Below are 17,948 nucleotides of genomic sequence, written 5' to 3'. Positions count from 1 at the left end.
ACAAAGTTCAGGATTTCAGAGGGAGGGTATGCACTTTTCATGCTTGCAGCTTCTGCATCTGAGCCTGAATCAAGATTTTGACCAATGACAGACCTCTCAGCTGGAGTCAAGGAGCAGTAGCGTGCCTGGGTTGCAGAATTTAGTGAACACCTGCTAACAATTAGAAACCTCCTGCAGTGGGACTCCAATAGTGACTTCATGACAAATGTGCAAAAACTGATATCAAATGTTTTGAGCTTTTTATTCAGCCACACCGCAGACAATCCCAGGAGGCTGGGCTGGAACGCTTTGCTTTGATTCAGCAAACATGCGGCTGCGTTTTTGCACAGCTTTTATTGCATGATTGCAGAGCTCTGTCCTGCTATTTGTTTTGGCACTTCACAAACCCGAGTGGTGCCTTATGTAAGCTGTGCTACAAACATGCACACAGACTATGTGGCAACTGACTGAGTCCCTTTCCTTCTGTCTCTGACCTATTGACCAATCTTTTCCTTCAGTTTTTCTAAATGTGTTTTCCATTTAAAGATTCAGTACCTCTAAAGACCTGAGAGAAGTTTAGCAAAGAATATAAATAAGAATAAATTGAATAACATTTTGAATAAGTTAATGATGAATATCATTTAAATATATAAATATAATTTTAAATTATATAGGAAATTAACAGATTAGATCTCCTTTAAGTGTCATTTAAAAAAAGGTAAGGTGCAGGAGCTACTCTATTGCTGGGATGGGGATTTTCCATCCTAGGGAGCTTCCAGGAATTGTGTTCCCTGAATTAGACGTAGAGAAGTGGGCTTGTCCTTTCCCTGTCAAGCTGAACCTTCACTGCATGTCAACAGTAGCGCCACCTGTCGCGAACTCAACCGTGCTCCCAAAACGTGGCTTTTAAGTTCTTGTGTGTGTCGGTGAACTTTTTTCTTGCACCCTCGTGGTTGATGTACAGTATCTGTATTTGCTTTCCAAGCAGCACATCTCCCGCTCAGTCTGCTCCCATAGTGACATGGCTCTGAATGTGGTTGGTGTGGTTGCGGTGGTGATGTTCTACATCCTAATCCTGGGGACAGGATTGTGGGCTGCCCGAAAGTCTAGGAAGCAATGGAGACAGGACGGAGGTGGTGCTTCTTGGAGACAGAAACATCAACTTACTGGTGGAAATTTTCACGATGACAGGTAAATTGCTCTGTGCAAGAAACCCACATCAGTATAGCTGATAATAAGTAGTATACTCAAAGTGTTTTTGTTTTGGTTTGGTTTTTGTTACAGAGCAGAGGGAGGTTTTGTTAAACCCTTTCTCAAGATCAATTATGCTCTGTGTTTGTCCATCCTTTTAAATGTTTGCTGGACATTTAAAAGATGGACAAACAATAAAAACACAAAGTATATATTGTAAGCTGAGGTTCATTGACTGCAGATATGGGCTTTAAATAGAAAGTTACTGGTGCACTGATGTTTACCTGGCACTGTGTGTGAGATGGCTACGCAAAGCTTTGTGTTTTATCTTGTAAAGTGTGCAAAAAATGCCTCGTTATCCAATTAGATGATTACTACAGCTGTCTTGGCTCTCTGCACAGACTCACTGTGTCCTTTTTAAATATAATGGCATGCCACTGTGGTCGAGGTTCTGCAGCAGGTAATCTGAGATCATTGTACATCAAGTGCATCATTTAAAAGCAGTAAGGCTGCAGCTTCATGGATTATTGCAGTTCACTAATTCTCTTGTTATTGCTAATCTGGTTAATGCAGATTAATGGCTTCACAAGTTAACACACATAGTAAACAAGGTGATTGTTGCAAGCATCAGTTCATGCTGCCTTCAAAGACATAGCCTGGTTGCCCAGTCTGAAAGAGAGAGGGCTGTTCAGAGACTCCGTATTAATTACGATAGTGCCAGTGATACATGCAGATGTGGTTACTGTCTGTATATGGTTTCCTCATGCATTCAGCAGACTGAACTTTGCCCTCAGTAATGTTTGGACAACTACAGTGGGATGCAAAAGTTTGGGCAACCTTGTCAATAGTCATTATTTCCCTGTATAAATCGTTGGTTGTTACAATAAAAAATGTCAGTTAAATATATCATATAGGAGACACACACAGTGATATTTGAGAAGTGAAATGAAGTTTATTGGATTTACAGAAAGTGTGCAGTAATTGTTTAAACAAAATCAGGCAGGTGAATAAATTTGGGAACCACAAAAAAAGAAATTAAATCAATATTTAGTAGATCCGCCTTTTGCAGAAATTACAGCCTCTAAACGCTTCCTGTAGGTTCCAGTGAGAGTCTGGATTGTGGTTGAAGGTATTTTGGACCACTCCTCTTTACAAAACATCTCTAGTTCATTCAGGTTTGATGGCTTCCAAGCATGGACAGCTCTCTTTAACTCACACCACAGATTTTCAATAATATTCAGGTCTGGGGACTGAGATGGCCATTCCACAACGTTGTACTTGTTCCTCTGCATGAATGCCTTAGTGGATTTTGAGCAGTGTTTCGGGTCGTTGTCTTGTTGAAAGATCCAGCCCCGGCGCTAGTGGTGTGCGGATCGATACTGAAATATCGATTCTTCCGATACCAGCAATTTATGTTCTAGAATCGATTCTCATATTATAATATCGATATTTTAGTACTCTGCGGTAAATTTATAGTTTTTCCATTAAAACGAACGCAGTGGAAAGAAACTATATCATTCGGATTGTCTAATTTGGAAGGAACTACTTCCTCTTACGCCTTTCATAGTCATATGCGAAATACGGCTGTATAAATGTGTCGCAGCCCCTGGCTCGCACACTCACAACAATGGCTGAGCGCGAACAGAGTCGTGTGGACGTGTTTACCTCCACAAACAGCCAAGACGCGGTTTGTGATATATGTGGCAAGACAGTGAGGTGTTGTGGCAACACCACTGACCTTGTCAAACACCTCGGAGTAAATCATATCACAGAATATGATGAGCTTATGTTGAGGCGAACTGAAGAGGAGGATAGGGGCAGGTGCTGCTAGGGCGAGACAGACGTCTCTCGCGGAGTTCATATTGCTGCAGGCAGGCAACGTGTTCAAATAGCGCACAACTTCAGGTTTTTTTTTTATTTCTATATGATTATTCTGCATTATTAAGCAATAAAAACAAGTTGTCTGATGTCCTCTAATCATTATGAAGCAATATGGTTATGTTATTATTACAATTACATAATACAATTATATATTGTATTATGAAATACAATGAAACATCGGATTAGTATCGTCGATACCACCCTGAATTTTACTTGGTATCGGATCGGAAAGGAAATCAGTGGTATCGGACATCACTACCCAGCGCAGCTTCAGCTTTGTCACTGATTCCTGGACATTGGTCTCCAGAATCTGCTGATACTGAGTGAAATCCATGTGTACCTCAACTTTGACAAGATTCCCAGTCCCTGCACTGGCCACACAGCCCCACAGCATGATGGACCCACCACCATATTTTACTGTAGGTAGCAGGTGTTTTTCTTGGAATGCTGTGTTCTTTTTCCCCCATGCATAACGCCCCTTGTTATGCCCAAATAACTCCATTTTATTTTCATCAGTCCACAGCACCTTATTCCAGAATGAAGCTGGCTTGTCCAAATGTGCTTTAGCAAACCTCAAGCGGCTCTGTTTGTGCTGTGGGTGGAGAAAAGGCTTCCTCTGCATCACTCTCGCATACAGCATCTCCTTGTGTAAAGTGCGCCAAATGGTTGAACGATGCACAATGACTCCATCTGCTGCAAGATGATGTTGTAGGTCTTTGGTGCTGGTCTGTGGGTTGACTGACTGTTCTCACCATTCGTTGCTTCTGTCTATCCAAGATTTTTCTTGGTCTGCCACTTCGAGCCTTAACTTGAACTGAGCCTGTGGTCTTCCATTTTCTCAATATGTTCCTAACTGTGGAAACAGCTTAAATCTCTGAGACAGCTTTCTGTATCCTTCCCCTAAACCAGACCTTCCCAAAGTGTGGGGCCCGAGGGGCATAGAGCCATAGCGGGGGGGGGGGCGGGGTTCGCTGTTTACGTGTGGACGAAACAGCTGCTTTTTCAAAAATACCCGTGTAGGTGCGGACGTAGCGTAAAATAGTTAGTAGTTTACTTTATTACTACCTGTAATTTATTGCAGATTACTTGTATTTGCTTAATTGTTTACTAAATGTTTGAGGTGTGAAATAAACCGCAATGGAGCAAAATATGGGTGTGTGTGGTTGGAGGATGTGTTTGTGCATGCGTGTGCGCGTGCGGGGGGGGGGATTTTTCTTGTAAAACAAAGGGGGGCCTAGCAAAAACAGTTTGGGAACCACTGCCCTAAACCATGATGGTGAACAATCTTTGTCTTCAGGTCATTTGAGAGTTGTTTTGAGACCCCCATGTTGCTACTCTTCAGAGGAAATTAAAAGAGGAGGGAAACTTACAATTGACCTCCTTAAATCCTCTTTCTCATTATTGGATTCACCTGTGTATGTAGGTCAGGGGTCACTGAGCTTACCAAGCCAATTTAAGTTCCAATAATTAGTTCTAAAGGTTTTGGAATCAATAAAATGACAACAGTGTCCAAATTTATGCACCTGCCTGATTTTGTTTAAACAATTACTGCACACTTTCTGTAAATCCAATAAACTTCATTTCACTTCTCAAATATCACTGTGTGTGTCTCCTATATGATATATTTAACTGACACTTTTTATTGTAACAACCAACGATTTATACAGGGAAATAATGACTATTGACAAGGTTGCCCAAACTTTTGCATCCCACTGTATATGCTCACAGTTGCGACTGTGTTCGTCTTGCACAAGAACCCACACTACTATAAACTTGTGTTTTTGTCCTCCATTTGCAGCTACGTGGGTCAGAGGAGGATTTATCCTGGGTGTGGCCGAGGCAGTGTACACTCCCAACATGGGTTTAATATGGGCTCTTTTGCCTTTACAGTATTCAGTGTCATTCATATTCATTCATATTAGGTAAGACCACTCATGTGCCATTGTGATGCGCACTTCCTAATCATATCAGACATGTCAGCACATTGTTTCTGTGTAGCTTAGCGTAATCCAAATCACATGGTTCAAACAGTATCTCATCCACTACTTAAGGCGGTCTTTTCTTTGCCAAACCAATGAGGGAGAGAAAATACATCACTATGATGGACCCGTTCCAGATAAAGTATAGAAAATTACTGAGCGGTGCTCTTGTAGTGCCATGTCTGCTGGTCGACGTCCTGTGAGTGTCGTGTACTCTGTTTGGCTTAGATAAACATGCATGCTTAGCATCTAACAAAGCATTTAGCTTAGCCTTATGCAACATTTTAAAGATTGTGCTTATTGTTTTTTTCTAACAGGTGCAACTATGAGCGTGATACTGGACTTACCTTATGGCTACTCTATTTGGATCTCTGCAGCTGTGGCCACACTTTGTTGGGAGGCCTTTATTCAGTGGCCTACACCGACATCATCCAGCTGTCTGTGGCTTTCCTCAGTTTAGTCAGTTGCAGTGCTACCAAAGATGTCCTTTATTTGCTATAATTCTGCCATCTGTACTACAGTATAATTTTTTCAGGCCTTCGGTGTGATCATGTCAATCTGTTTCCAGTGGTTGTGTCCCCTTTGCGCTCCTTAATACAACATCCGTAAACATCGCTGAGACGGCTTTCAACCACACCTTCCAGGAGCCTTGGGTTGGCACTCTGAATAAGGACAATATCTGGAAGTGGATTGATGACTTCTTAATGCTGGCAAGCTGAGCATCCATCAGTATGATTCCTCTTTGTGCAGAGGAAGTTGGGTATGTAATGGTACACCTACAGTAAGGAATGAGATTCTTCTACGGGCACTGTGTTACTTAACTTTTTGATTGGACCTTGTATGTTCTTTTATATATGTTAATTCACTGCAGTCATTTTCACTCTAAAGAACGGCTTTTCTCTCTGCAGGGTGGCAGCAGAGTTTTGTTATACTGAGTGTATCTCACAGAATTTCATCCACATAAATCATACAGTTTTAACACTGGGTATGTGAATTTGGTGTACATTATAGCTTTAGTTTTTACTTTTCCGTGGGTGGAAATGTCTAGTAATGTGAACCACTTAACACTAATCTATGAATCATTCAAGCATAAAAAGGCAACTTAACTCAAGTGATGAACCAGTGTTGCGTCTACACATGAGACAATTTAGAAAAGGACCAATGTTGAACTGCATCTTAAGGCACTTTTTTACTAGAAGCCTGTCGCAAAAACACATCATTTGTTCCCAGTGTGAACACTAGCACTACTGTACTTTTTGTCAGCTGCTTCTTTTGCCCTGTTTAAATTTGTTTAATGGAAATTAGCAAGTTCACTGCCTCTAGACATTAAGACTGGATGGCTAACGGCCTCTTTACAAATAGGCACTGCATGTATGCAGTATTGTGAAGAGGTCTTTATTCCTCCTCATTTCTTTATAGGTCATTGCCAAGGTGCCAGACTTTCTTGTATTTTTTAAAGTGGTCTTCAGTCCAGTCCTTGTAGCAGACCATTTCCAGAGAAATTATTTTTCTTATTTTTTTAAAGCCACTAAATACTGACCTATAAGTAATTCGAGCATAAAAATGTCAAACATAATTAATTCCCAAAGAGCTATTAACCGAAAACTGTCTGGGCATGATTTACAGCATGTCCTTAAAAATTAAATTGGACAAGTGGAGGACACTAGAAGAACTGGCAGGTCTGAAAAATTATCTGCAGAGAAGGAACAGAATCTTAAAGTCAAGTCCTTCGGTTGGAACAAAATACAACAAAGAGCTGACAAAGGACCCTGAACTCAACATTAATGAAGTAGTATTGGATATCTTGACAGACATGCACAAAATACAGCCAACATCCAAAGAAGAGCTTCAAAAAGCCTGGAGAACTGTTTCTGAAGAATACTTAAAGAAATCACAAGAAAACTGCTTGAGAGTTCAGACTGTTTAAGAATAAAGGTGGAATAAATGATAACATGAGACTTTCAATTTCATTAGAATTGCACAAACTCTGTTTTTGCCTTATACACTTTATTTCCATGTATGTTTTCCACATTTCAATTAATTGCTGCTCATATTTCCAATTTTCTTAGCAAAATATGAAGAAATGAATGCTGGTTCAAGACTTTTGCACACTAGTGTACATTTCAAAAAAGAAAGGGGAGCAGGAAAAGTATTTCTGACACAGTCAAAGCATTATTCAGCATTCACTTCAGATACACACCCATTTTACATGGAGATTTCTACTTACTGTTTTCCCTACTTTGTCACTAATATTTGCCTCATTATTGTCAAAAAACTATTAAATTAAAAATTATACTGAAACCAAAGACAAGTAGCAGAGTGAAGTTTGTAAAAGCTGGCAAACTCCCAGTTTTCAAACAAAACCATAGCCAATGCAGTCAGATGATAAAGGTTAAACAGTTGATGAGAGGCCATAAGCAGATTTAGGCAGATAGAAGTCGATGGAGATGGGAAATGTTGGGCAACACTGAGCTGGCTGAAGTTTGCTCTGGGACCGGATTATAACAGCTTGGTTTGTGGTGACTCATTGCTTCATTATCAAGTAATCTATGAGAATAAATACAGTGCTGTGCAAAAGTCTTGATCCACTGCTCATGTTTTTTACCCCCCATAAAAGGCTGATGGTGTACTGCCGTCGCCCCCTCTGAGCTGATGAGCAACATGGATACCTAAGTTTGTGAATGCGATAACTAATTATCAGATTGATAGCATAGGTGTATCTACTAATAATCTCAGATTAGTTTGAATGTCTATGGCATAGAATGACTCTCATCTGCTGTAGTTTTTCAGGTCTGACTTTATAACTGTCAGTTTTCATCCATTCAACTAAATAAATGGGAACAAATTATGTTTTTGTGACAGGCAGCTAGTAACACAATACCTAAAAATACAGTTTAAAATTGTTTCTTTGCCAAGTTGTCTGTTATATGCAAACAAAACATTGGTTCATCCCATTAGTTAGGTGCCTTTTTTTTATACTTAAATTATTCATAGATCAGTGTTAAGTCGCATACAAGAAAGGATTTCCGCATAAGCTTGAATGAAAATGTCCTTTTTTGTTTGTCTTTTATTTCCTTGCCTCACTCATTTTCTTGCACTTTCCTCCCGTCTCCTGCTATTTTCCCCCAGGGTCTCGGTAGTCTCTCATTTCAGAGTTTCCACCAGAGGATGCTGTCTGCCTCCTCATCACAAACAGCCCAGTTAACCTGTTATGCTGCTGCCATTGTCATTGCCATACTGGGAATCCCTCCTGTCCTCATCGGGGCTGTTGCTGCCTCCACAGGTGGGATTTTCTGACACTGTATGTAACATGTAAAGTGCAGGTAACACATTTTCATCTTAAGGTTTCACAAAGCTGTTTTTTACACTGAGTATTTATGATATATGTCCAGCTGAAATCAGATGCTGATAATGACAAATACTGTCGGTAAGTACATGCTATAGGGATCAAATTATAACACTATGAGTGATTGTGAAATGTTTTCACACGCTCCTGTTTACTTTACTGCAGCATGTTGTTTAATGGAGCGTTTTGATTTGGTTTAATCCCATTCACTCTAAAAAAAAAAATCAGTGACTAACTTACTGGACAGTACTTGCCAGGCAGCTGGAGCTGGAGGGAGATCAATTTAAATCTTAGCTGCATGCAAACACATGTTGCCACAGACCACCAAGATAAACAGGCCGAGCACACTTCCATAATGACAGGTAAAGTTCAACCAGACTGCTAGAATTTTAAGAATAAGTAGGAAGAGAGAGCATATCACTTCTCAACTCATTATACTGGCTTCAGTAAAATGCAGATTTAAATTTACCGTATTTTTCGGACCATAAGGCACACAGGATTATAAGGCGCATTAAAAGTGAGACATTTTAAATGAGAATAAGAAAGAAAAGTGTTTCTTTGTACCCCCCTTTCCCTGTTAATGCCCTACCTGGCCCCCTGGCAAAACTTTGCTAGACCCGCCCCTGCACAGTTACCAGCTGTCTCTCAGAAACAGTTCATAACTTCCCTTCAACTCATTCATGTCACCTAAAAGGTAAACCTGTTTCTCCATCACCTGTTCAGCTCCGATGATTCAGTAAGGACATCTCCTGGTTTCATCTTCATGTTTCCCTCTCACCAGATAACCAAACCAATATCATGACCAGCAGCTTTACAGCTGTGGCTCCAGCAAACATCAGCTGATACTAGAAATTAATTGGTGCTGTTGTTTAGTGCGACATCCGCTGGTTTCCTCTTTCTGGCAAAGTGGGAGATAAACAAACAAGATAGACGGGACTTGCGTCAGAAAAGCTGATCAGCTGATCATTGATCCGTTTCATGATTGAAGTAGCAACAGGAGAGAGAGGGGGAGAGAACGAGAGAAGAAGAAACAGCTGTGCAGCGTAAACACACAGAATAAATCCAGTTTTGTGTCTTTTTTTCATTCTAGCTGAAGTCCGAGACAAACTGTGTTCATTTTCAGCTCAATACGAAACGCCTAATATTTTCTCTGAATGCGGGACTATTCCGTTTTTTACGGGACGGTTGGCAATTCTACTAAGTAACCTTATGAATAAAATAACGTTCACTATCAGTAACATCATAGCACCCACCCAGCAGTATATAAACTCCGTCATGCTAGCTAGTACGCAGCACGAGTTATTGTAACTGACTGTAAAAAGTCAGCACAACGTAAATAAACTACACCTAAACTTGGTTTATATCTGACCCAGAGAGACTGCAGATCATAACTTCTTACCCGAAGTTCAGTTCACCTGACACTCAGACCGGCAGCCACACCGGGTCTCTCCTCCTCCTGCCTCCCCTTTCCCTCATCCACCTGCTGGCCTCTGTGGAAGCTCCGCCATAGCTACCACCAAACAACTGACTTATTTTTACACATCGGCCAGCATCTGGCCAATCCACCACCTTTCATTGTTTATACCGTTACAACAACTACAACAAAAAAAAACAAAAAAACATGGGCCCATAAAAACGAAAAATCACCATCGGGCAAACCGGGCCAGTCCAGCTCTAGTCTTGTCATCAGTTAACCCTTCGCGTGCCAGCTGTGGCACGCGTTCCCAGGGTTGCCGACCCCTGCAAGCAGCATTTTTACACATGCAAACACACATATCTGCTAATTTAGCTAAATAACACACTAGACAAATAGATGAATTTCACCCACTACAATTACAGCAAACACTTCTTGGATGGGTTTTACCACACAGCAGGTCACGTGATGAAAATTCTTCAAAAGGCATCAACGATACAGAGTCAACTAAACCCAGTGGACACAGTGTCCGCACCCCTAAACCCCCAAATCTAGCAGGTGCACCACAATGACCGCTGACCTTTTTAAGAGCTCCAGTTTCCATCAATGTTTCTAAAACCTCTTACCTAAAGATTTTTAAGCCAACCAGCTATGAGGTGAATCATGTCCATAAAAAGACTCGACTTGGATCAAAAAAATAAAATAAAACAAATATAAAGGCTAAGATACAAGATTACTTACTTTTAACATTGAACACTATTCCCATAACCCAGTGCAGAGCCTAGATTTAACAGCAAGGACTTTCCCTCTTGAATTTAACCCTTTTAATTATTGTACTGTTGTATTATAATAATAGTTTTGAATAGTTTGTGTTGTGTGTGGCTGGTACAGCCTATTTATCAGTACAGTAGAGTGCTTTGTTCCTGCAAAAACTTTGTTGACTGCAATCACCGCTCTCGTGGTTTCTGATGTTTTGCGCTCACGCCTGTTTAAACATTTCCGTGTTAACATGAGCTTCCACTCATCAGCGTTTTGGTTTAGGACTGGGGTAAAGTAGTTGTTTTCTGTAGCATCATGAATGAAAAAACGTATTCTTATAGGAGGTTGAGATCATAGAAACTTGTAGTTTCTGCAGAAGAAAATGCCATCTCATGTCTCTCCATGTTAATCCAATAAAACCAATGAAACCATACGTGTCATATCCGAGACAGGTTCCTGTCTACGCCAGTTTGGGCAGCAGCTTCATGAATTTTGTGCCATACTTGGCACTGGAACACAAAACTTGTAACCAGTCCACATGGATGAGCTGAGCCTTACAACACAATACCTTTTCCTTCACCAGAAATGCATTTACTTATTATTATAATATTAATGAACAAATGTGACCAGCAGAAGAATAACAGCAATGCACCTACCTGACTGTGTGCTGCATTTATTTTAATAGCACCAAGCTAAATGGGCACATTAAGAATTGTAATTTTAAGCTGGACCTGTGTTAGGCAACATAACTGAGTCACACACAAGCATGTTTACGCATTTACTCACAATTCACATTTCTCTTCTGCTTATTCCAAAGGCCAGACTGGATTGCAGATCAGTGTTTGGTTTAATCATATACAAATAATTTCAAGGCCACTAACAATAACAAGTGATTATCTTTTTTACTGAAGACAACTGATAATAATAATAGTGTTAATAATAACAATAAATGGACTGATTCTTATATAGCGTTTTTCTACTCTCCTGGAGTACTCAAAGAGCTCTATACCACACGCTGCATTCACCCATACACACAAGCACTCTATGCTTTTTGTCATGGCTTTAACTAACTTACACTCTCACACACACGGGCGGCAACAGTGGTTAGCACTGTTGCCACACAGCAAGAAGATCCTGAGTTCAATTCCACCATCAGGCCGGGGTCTTTCTGTTTGCATGTTCTCTGCTGTGTTTGCGTGGGTTCCCTCCAGGTACTCTGGCTTCCTCCCACCGTCCAAAGATAGGTTAATTGATTAATCTAAATTGCCCATAGGTGTGAATGCGGGAGTGAACGTGAGTGCGAATGATTGTCTGTCTGTGTGTGTTAGCCCTGCAACAGACTGGCGACCTGTCCAGGGTGTACCCTGCCTCTCGCCCTATGACAGCTGGGATAGGCTCCAGCGCCCCTGAAAAGGATAAGCGGAAGCGAATGGATGGACTTTCACACTCCGATGGACGCATCGGAGAGCAAGTCAGGGTTAGTATCTTGCCCAAGGATATTTGGCATGCAGACAGGGGGGAGCCAGGAATCAAACCACCAACCTTCTGATTACCAGATGATCTGCTCTACCTCCTGAGCTACAGCCACCCGTTAATAATAATCATAATGTTAACAGTAAAACATGCTCTTTAGTGGGTGACATTTTTGTGTGTCTACATCAAGTGAAATGAGCTGTTCATATTGGATCTCTCCCTAATTCTGAGGTCTCAAGATTGGCAAGTACAGTTCCACACGTTTTTTTTTGCAAAGTGTACGTATAAAACCAGTGAGTGCATATTATGACACCTAAAACTAAATTGCATTCTAAAATTTCATCTGTTTGTATTTCAGTGTATTCTTCATCTTCTTTTATGGGTGAGCTCTTTACGTCATACATGCCCTTATTGTTATTGTTGCTAACTGTTATGTCATTCACGCGTCACTTTGTTTGTTTTACCCATATTCTTCTACTTCCACATTTCTGCAAATGCCCAGCAGGTGTCTCGTAAACTTAACCTGGATGTGCCTTTCAGCAGGAATTTCGCCCTCTTCTTCCTCCCTTGTCTTTACTGTGCTGTCTTGTTAAGCTTTGGCCGTTCTCATTCTTAACCTGTCAGTCTCTGTCAGAGCCTGTTGACATAAGAAGAGAAAATGCTCTCAATTATGGAGACAGGCAAATGGTTCATTTATGTTTGATGTGTGGTTTACATTTGTGTGGCTGTTAATAAAGGTAGCGCGCTCTAGGGGGCGTATGCGTTCATCAAAATGGCCGAAGGCTGATGTGTGTTTATTCCTCCCTAAATATCGTCGGTGAAGTTTGCCATTCACTGCACATTTTCATACCTCTGCCAACAGAGCCTGTGGCTGTTTCTCAGTTCAAACCTGTTTATCTGTTAAAACACATTCCTGTTTTAAATCTTCTGCTCTCGCTTCCCTGTCAGGCTGTCCGAGCAGCTGTCATCTCCCCACGCCTCTCCTAGCTGCTGATAATATAACACACTACCTGCTGCCATTTCCTCACGGTTTTTCACTTCTACTCTGTGTGTGACTTCATGTTTATATTTTAACTCTTTGTGCTCATGATAGTTGTGTTGAGTTACAGTAATGTGGACAATCCCACGTCCCTCCTCGGATGTGGGATTGCTGACTTGAATTATGTATTTGATGCAAAGTTTAAAACAGTTTGAAATGCTTAAAACACCCACGGTTTTCTAGATGAGGGAAGAAAATGAAAAAAATCTGACCTGCAGAGTAACAATCAGGTAAATGCTTTGACTTTGCATTTCCTATGAAGTTGACCTGGTACAAAAAAAAAACGTAGGTATCATCTGGGTTACTGAATATCTTAAGAAAAGCTTTCTAATTTTCTGAAATATTACCTTTCAAAACCACTTGGTATCAGCTTGCTGCGTGCATGTGTACCAAAGTCTGCATGACAAGTGTTTCCTCTACCTCACCACTTTTTTTCATATCTATGTGTGGTAACCCTCAACACCATGGCACACTTTTTCTTTCAATTTATTCAAGTGCTCACACCCCCCTGGCTTTCATAGTGCAGCAGATTGTCTATTTCTGAATAAACATAATGTGACATAAGAGAGAAAAGTCTCTCATGCGACAGAGACATCATGGAAAAACACTGAGCCAGCACTCTTGTGAGGTAGCAGAGAGAGCCAGCTAGTACGTTGTGTGTGCACTGCTCACAGAGATGTTGGTGCAAACAAGCAGGGAAAGCATGTATAACAAAAGCAAGTTGTTGTTTCACATCAGGAACAAGGATGTGTTTTTGTGAAGACACTGATGACTGTATGAATAAAGGCTTATCACATCTCCCTCACTGAAAACCAGGCCTGCCCTGCATCTGCACATAGAAACAGGTTTCAAATACAGAGCTTTTTGCCCTTGCCATCAAAATGTCCGGTAGCTTGCAACCTCTAAATGAACTAAAATGTATAAAAACAGGACTCTACTGCTGAGTGTGTATGTGATGTCAAGTTGAGGTTAATGCATTTCAATGATATTACAGCCTTTTCAAAGCACACACTGTTGATTGGCACCAAAACAACATTTTACGAGCAGCATGTGGGTGTGTCACCATCACTGAAGTGAAACGCTGCCGGCGTGGTACACCTTGTAAGCACACAGGAGCATTCTGATCATGTTGTACGATTTGAGCTGCACATATTTTGTATCCGAACAGTGTTCCTCAAATAAAGCAAAGTTTTTAATATCGCTTGTTTTACCCCCTCTCTTTTTACCACCATGCACCTGAGTCACTACGTGTATAACCATAAAGGAGACTTTGGTTGTTAGTCTTTGCAAAGTCCACTCAATCCTTCTATATCCAGGGAAGAATGATGCATAAAATGAACACTGACAAAGGCAGGATTTACATTTTAGAGGCAAACGTTCAGTGTCGCAATGAAATCATAATGATTTTACTGTTAAGTTGTGGTCTTAGGTGGTGCTACAACTCAGCGCTGTCTTAAGTTATTCTTTTTCTCATGTCAATGAAAATGCAAATACTGTCAGTTAACAGTAGGTGTAGTATCGCTCTGTTTCTTCAACCAGCCTCATGTTCACCTCCTGCTTGTTTATTTCACTCTTTTCTTTTGTGCACACATACGGGCAACTTTCTTCTGTTTCCGCTCTTTTTCTTCTGTAAATTTCCACCAGCACCACTATAGGAAATCATCTCAAAAGCAGCCTAGTTGTAGTTTTTGCAAATGGTTATAATCTACAACTCAAAGCTCTGACTTATAAACACTGTTAGACTTTAATCCTTTATAATTCATTTTAAACTCCTATATTATATAATGAGCTTAGGGCAATCGTGGCTCAAGAGTTGGGAGTTCGCCTTGTAATTAGAAGGTTGCCGGTTCGAGCCCCGACTCCGACAGTCTCGGTCGTTGTGTCCTTGGGCAAGACACCTCACCCGTTGCCTACTGGTGGTGGTCAGAGGGCCCGGTGGCGCCAGTGTCCGGCAGCCTCGCCTCTGTCAGTGCGCCCCAGGGTGACTGTGGCTACAATGTAGCTTGCCATCACCAGTGTGTGAATGATTGTGTAAAGTGCTTTGGGGTCCTTAGGACCAAGTAAAAGTGCTTTACAAATACAGACCATTTATGTTTGACATAAATTAATTCACTTTCACTTGTATGGTTCAAAGAGGTTGCCAAGAATACCATTCAGGGAGAGTGTGGGTGTGTGAGTGACTTTACGCTTTAGGCATTGTTTAACTCAGTTTATAAAAACAATTTTAAAACACAACACACACACACACACACATATATATATATATATATATATATATATATATATATATATATATATATATATATATATGGAGTCACAGCACCACAGCTGTGTGGACTGAATGAGCAACCTTGTCCTGATAAGAGACACTTAATAAATAAAGTAAATCTCCTGTTACCAATCAGCATTGTCTTTTTGGGTGAAGAGGTTTAAACCAGTAATAATATATTTTTCCTTATAAAATTTCCTTATAAAACACTAGGGTAATAAACAGACCAGGCCAGTCTCATTTCAGTGTCACTCCCAGGACATTATTTACGCTGATGGCATGGCTCATTTGCTCACATAATGCCCTGACTGATGCCTGTAAAGTGTGTATTAGAGGGTTGGAGGGGTGATCGTGGTACACAGTCATGAAAATTTTCACTGAGCAGGATCAGAATGCATTCAGACTTAAAATTGTAAATAATGTAACTAACTATTCAGAAATGTTTGGTATCATTTAGTATATACACTCATTTTTGGGCAGTAATCAGGATAAAAACAGTTGTTACCGCTCCTCATCTTCTCATTTCTGACTATGGAAAGCCAGTCTATGTGTCTATCTAACAAAAATATACAGTCACACTAAGCATTGCAACATTCTGTAGCCTCCAGCATGAAATGTTGCAATACACAGAAACCAAACAATGAGCGCTTTCTATTAAAGCCAGGGTGCAGTTGCAATAAATTGAAGCCTCAACTGGTTATTAATTGCTAGCCATGTTGTGGCTCCTTGAAAGCATCTGCAAGGGATGAAAACTGAAGACTCATCTATACATCTGTGACAGAAAAACCAGGAAATTAAGCCAGTGTTGAAGCGGAAAATTATGCCAATTGTGCTTCAACAAGAAATACACAACAAATGCCTCTATGCACAATCACTAGCATGACAGAGAGACCCTATTAGACACTGATTATTACACAAATATGGACACTAACGGCTATAAATTGAAGTTCTTCAAACTGTTACACCCACAAGCCACAGCATTAACCAAACCACTTACAAGAAGATAACACTGATCGTCTTGTTACGGTGCAGCAGGGATGTGCTGGATGTTGGCTTTCATTCTTTGACACAAACACACATCCCCACTTTCTCAGTGGCCTCCCACAGCAGATACTGCATCCTGTGACACTGCAAAAATTGCACTCGCAGATTGCAGCTTATTAGTGGTTCCAGCTGCAGTAGTGCTGCGGGGTTTCCCATGAAGCACTGAGCATTTCTTTTTCACTCACCACGTGTTTATACATTGCTCTGCATTTAATTATTAGTAATTCATTTTAACCTTTGCTCTCTTCCAAAGTGTGTCTTTTGTCCTGTCTTCCTCCCCTCTTCCCCAACCAATCATGGGAGATGGGCACCCCTTCATAAGCCTAGTTCGGTCAGAGGTTTCTTCCTGTTAAAGGGAGTTTTTCCTTCCCACTGCCACCAAATGTTTTCTTATGGGGGGTCATTTGATTTTTGAGGTTTTCTCTGTATTCTAGAGTCTTAACCCTACAATATAAGGTGCCTTGAGACAACAGGGGATATAGCAGGGTGTGGTTTTGGGCGAGTTTGTTTTACATTATGAGTAGTGTCACTCAGGTTGAGGCTTCCCATTGATATTTCACTAATAAATGGATGCAGTCACTTTTATTTACAATATATGCTCAGAAACAAAGAACATGACAAATAGCCCGACAAATGAGATTGCTCAAGAGCACCTGAGCAAATCTGATCCATAGATGTCTCATGCCACCATCTCACACAATAAGTGTCAGGGGGCTAGGTCTGTGACCCAGCATTTTGAGTTTATTCAGCATTGTTGATTGTCAAAATAATGTTAAATTTGTGTGTTATTCTTAAGTTAAGGGTGTAGTTGACTTATTTTGTATTACTTATGAGATAATGTTAAGTTCTAATATTATTATTATTATTAGTTTGTCTTGGTGGAGTTTTTAGTCTGGTTTATGTTTCTTCTTTTCCTCCTTGTCTATGTAGGTTCTCCTTGTGTTATGTCTCCCCAGTATGGCATGTGTGTCATGTCTGTGTTCCATGTTGTTGTGTTGTCATGTCTACCTCCCATTATGTGTCCTGTTTCATTTGGAAGAGTCTCGTGTTCCATGTTCAGTGTGTTTAATTTTGCTTCCCCTGTGGCGTTCAGGTTCATTTGTGTCAGCTGTTTTCTCAGGTGTTTCTACTTCCCTCATTACCCTTCTGTGTATTTAAGTCCTCTGTCTCACTCTGTTCATTGTTGGGTTGTCTGTTTGCCTTGAATAAGGTCACTGCAAGCCTCAGGATTGGTTTCATGTCCCTAGTTTTCCAAGCGCCTGTTCAGATGCACGTCATGTTCCATGTCATATTTTTTATGTTGAGTTTAGGTTATCCCAGTTTAGGTTTTAGTTTTGTTTTTCTCGCCTTGCCTTCGTCTTGGTGCATTCTCAATCATCCAGGTAAGTAAATCTCCAAAAGTTGATTCTACACTACGTCCAGATGAACAGAATCAACCTTTGGAGATTGCCTTGTTTTCTGTTTTGGATATCAGACTAAATAAAAGTCTTGCCTGTTGTTATACCTCATTCCCTCTCCCATGTGGCTTTTGGGTCCAAAACGCAAACACACCGGCCCACCTGGCCGCGACTATA

General features: G+C 40.7%; 1 pseudogene; it reads left to right on the top strand.

Annotated features, from left to right (window-relative positions):
• Nucleotides 1–1,000: 1,000 nt before the first annotated feature.
• Nucleotides 1,001–8,464, top strand: LOC146384888 (high-affinity choline transporter 1-like; annotated as a pseudogene).
• The last annotated feature ends 9,484 nt before the right edge of the window (nucleotides 8,465–17,948 follow it).

The sequence above is a fragment of the Perissodus microlepis genome, chromosome 6 (genome assembly GCF_051167445.1).
Source record: "Perissodus microlepis isolate ML-2025 ecotype Zambia chromosome 6, ASM5116744v1, whole genome shotgun sequence".
NCBI lineage: Eukaryota > Metazoa > Chordata > Actinopteri > Cichliformes > Cichlidae > Perissodus > Perissodus microlepis.
The sequence above is the reverse complement of the archived record's forward strand: the minus strand, read 5'-3'. Positions and strand labels throughout refer to the sequence as shown.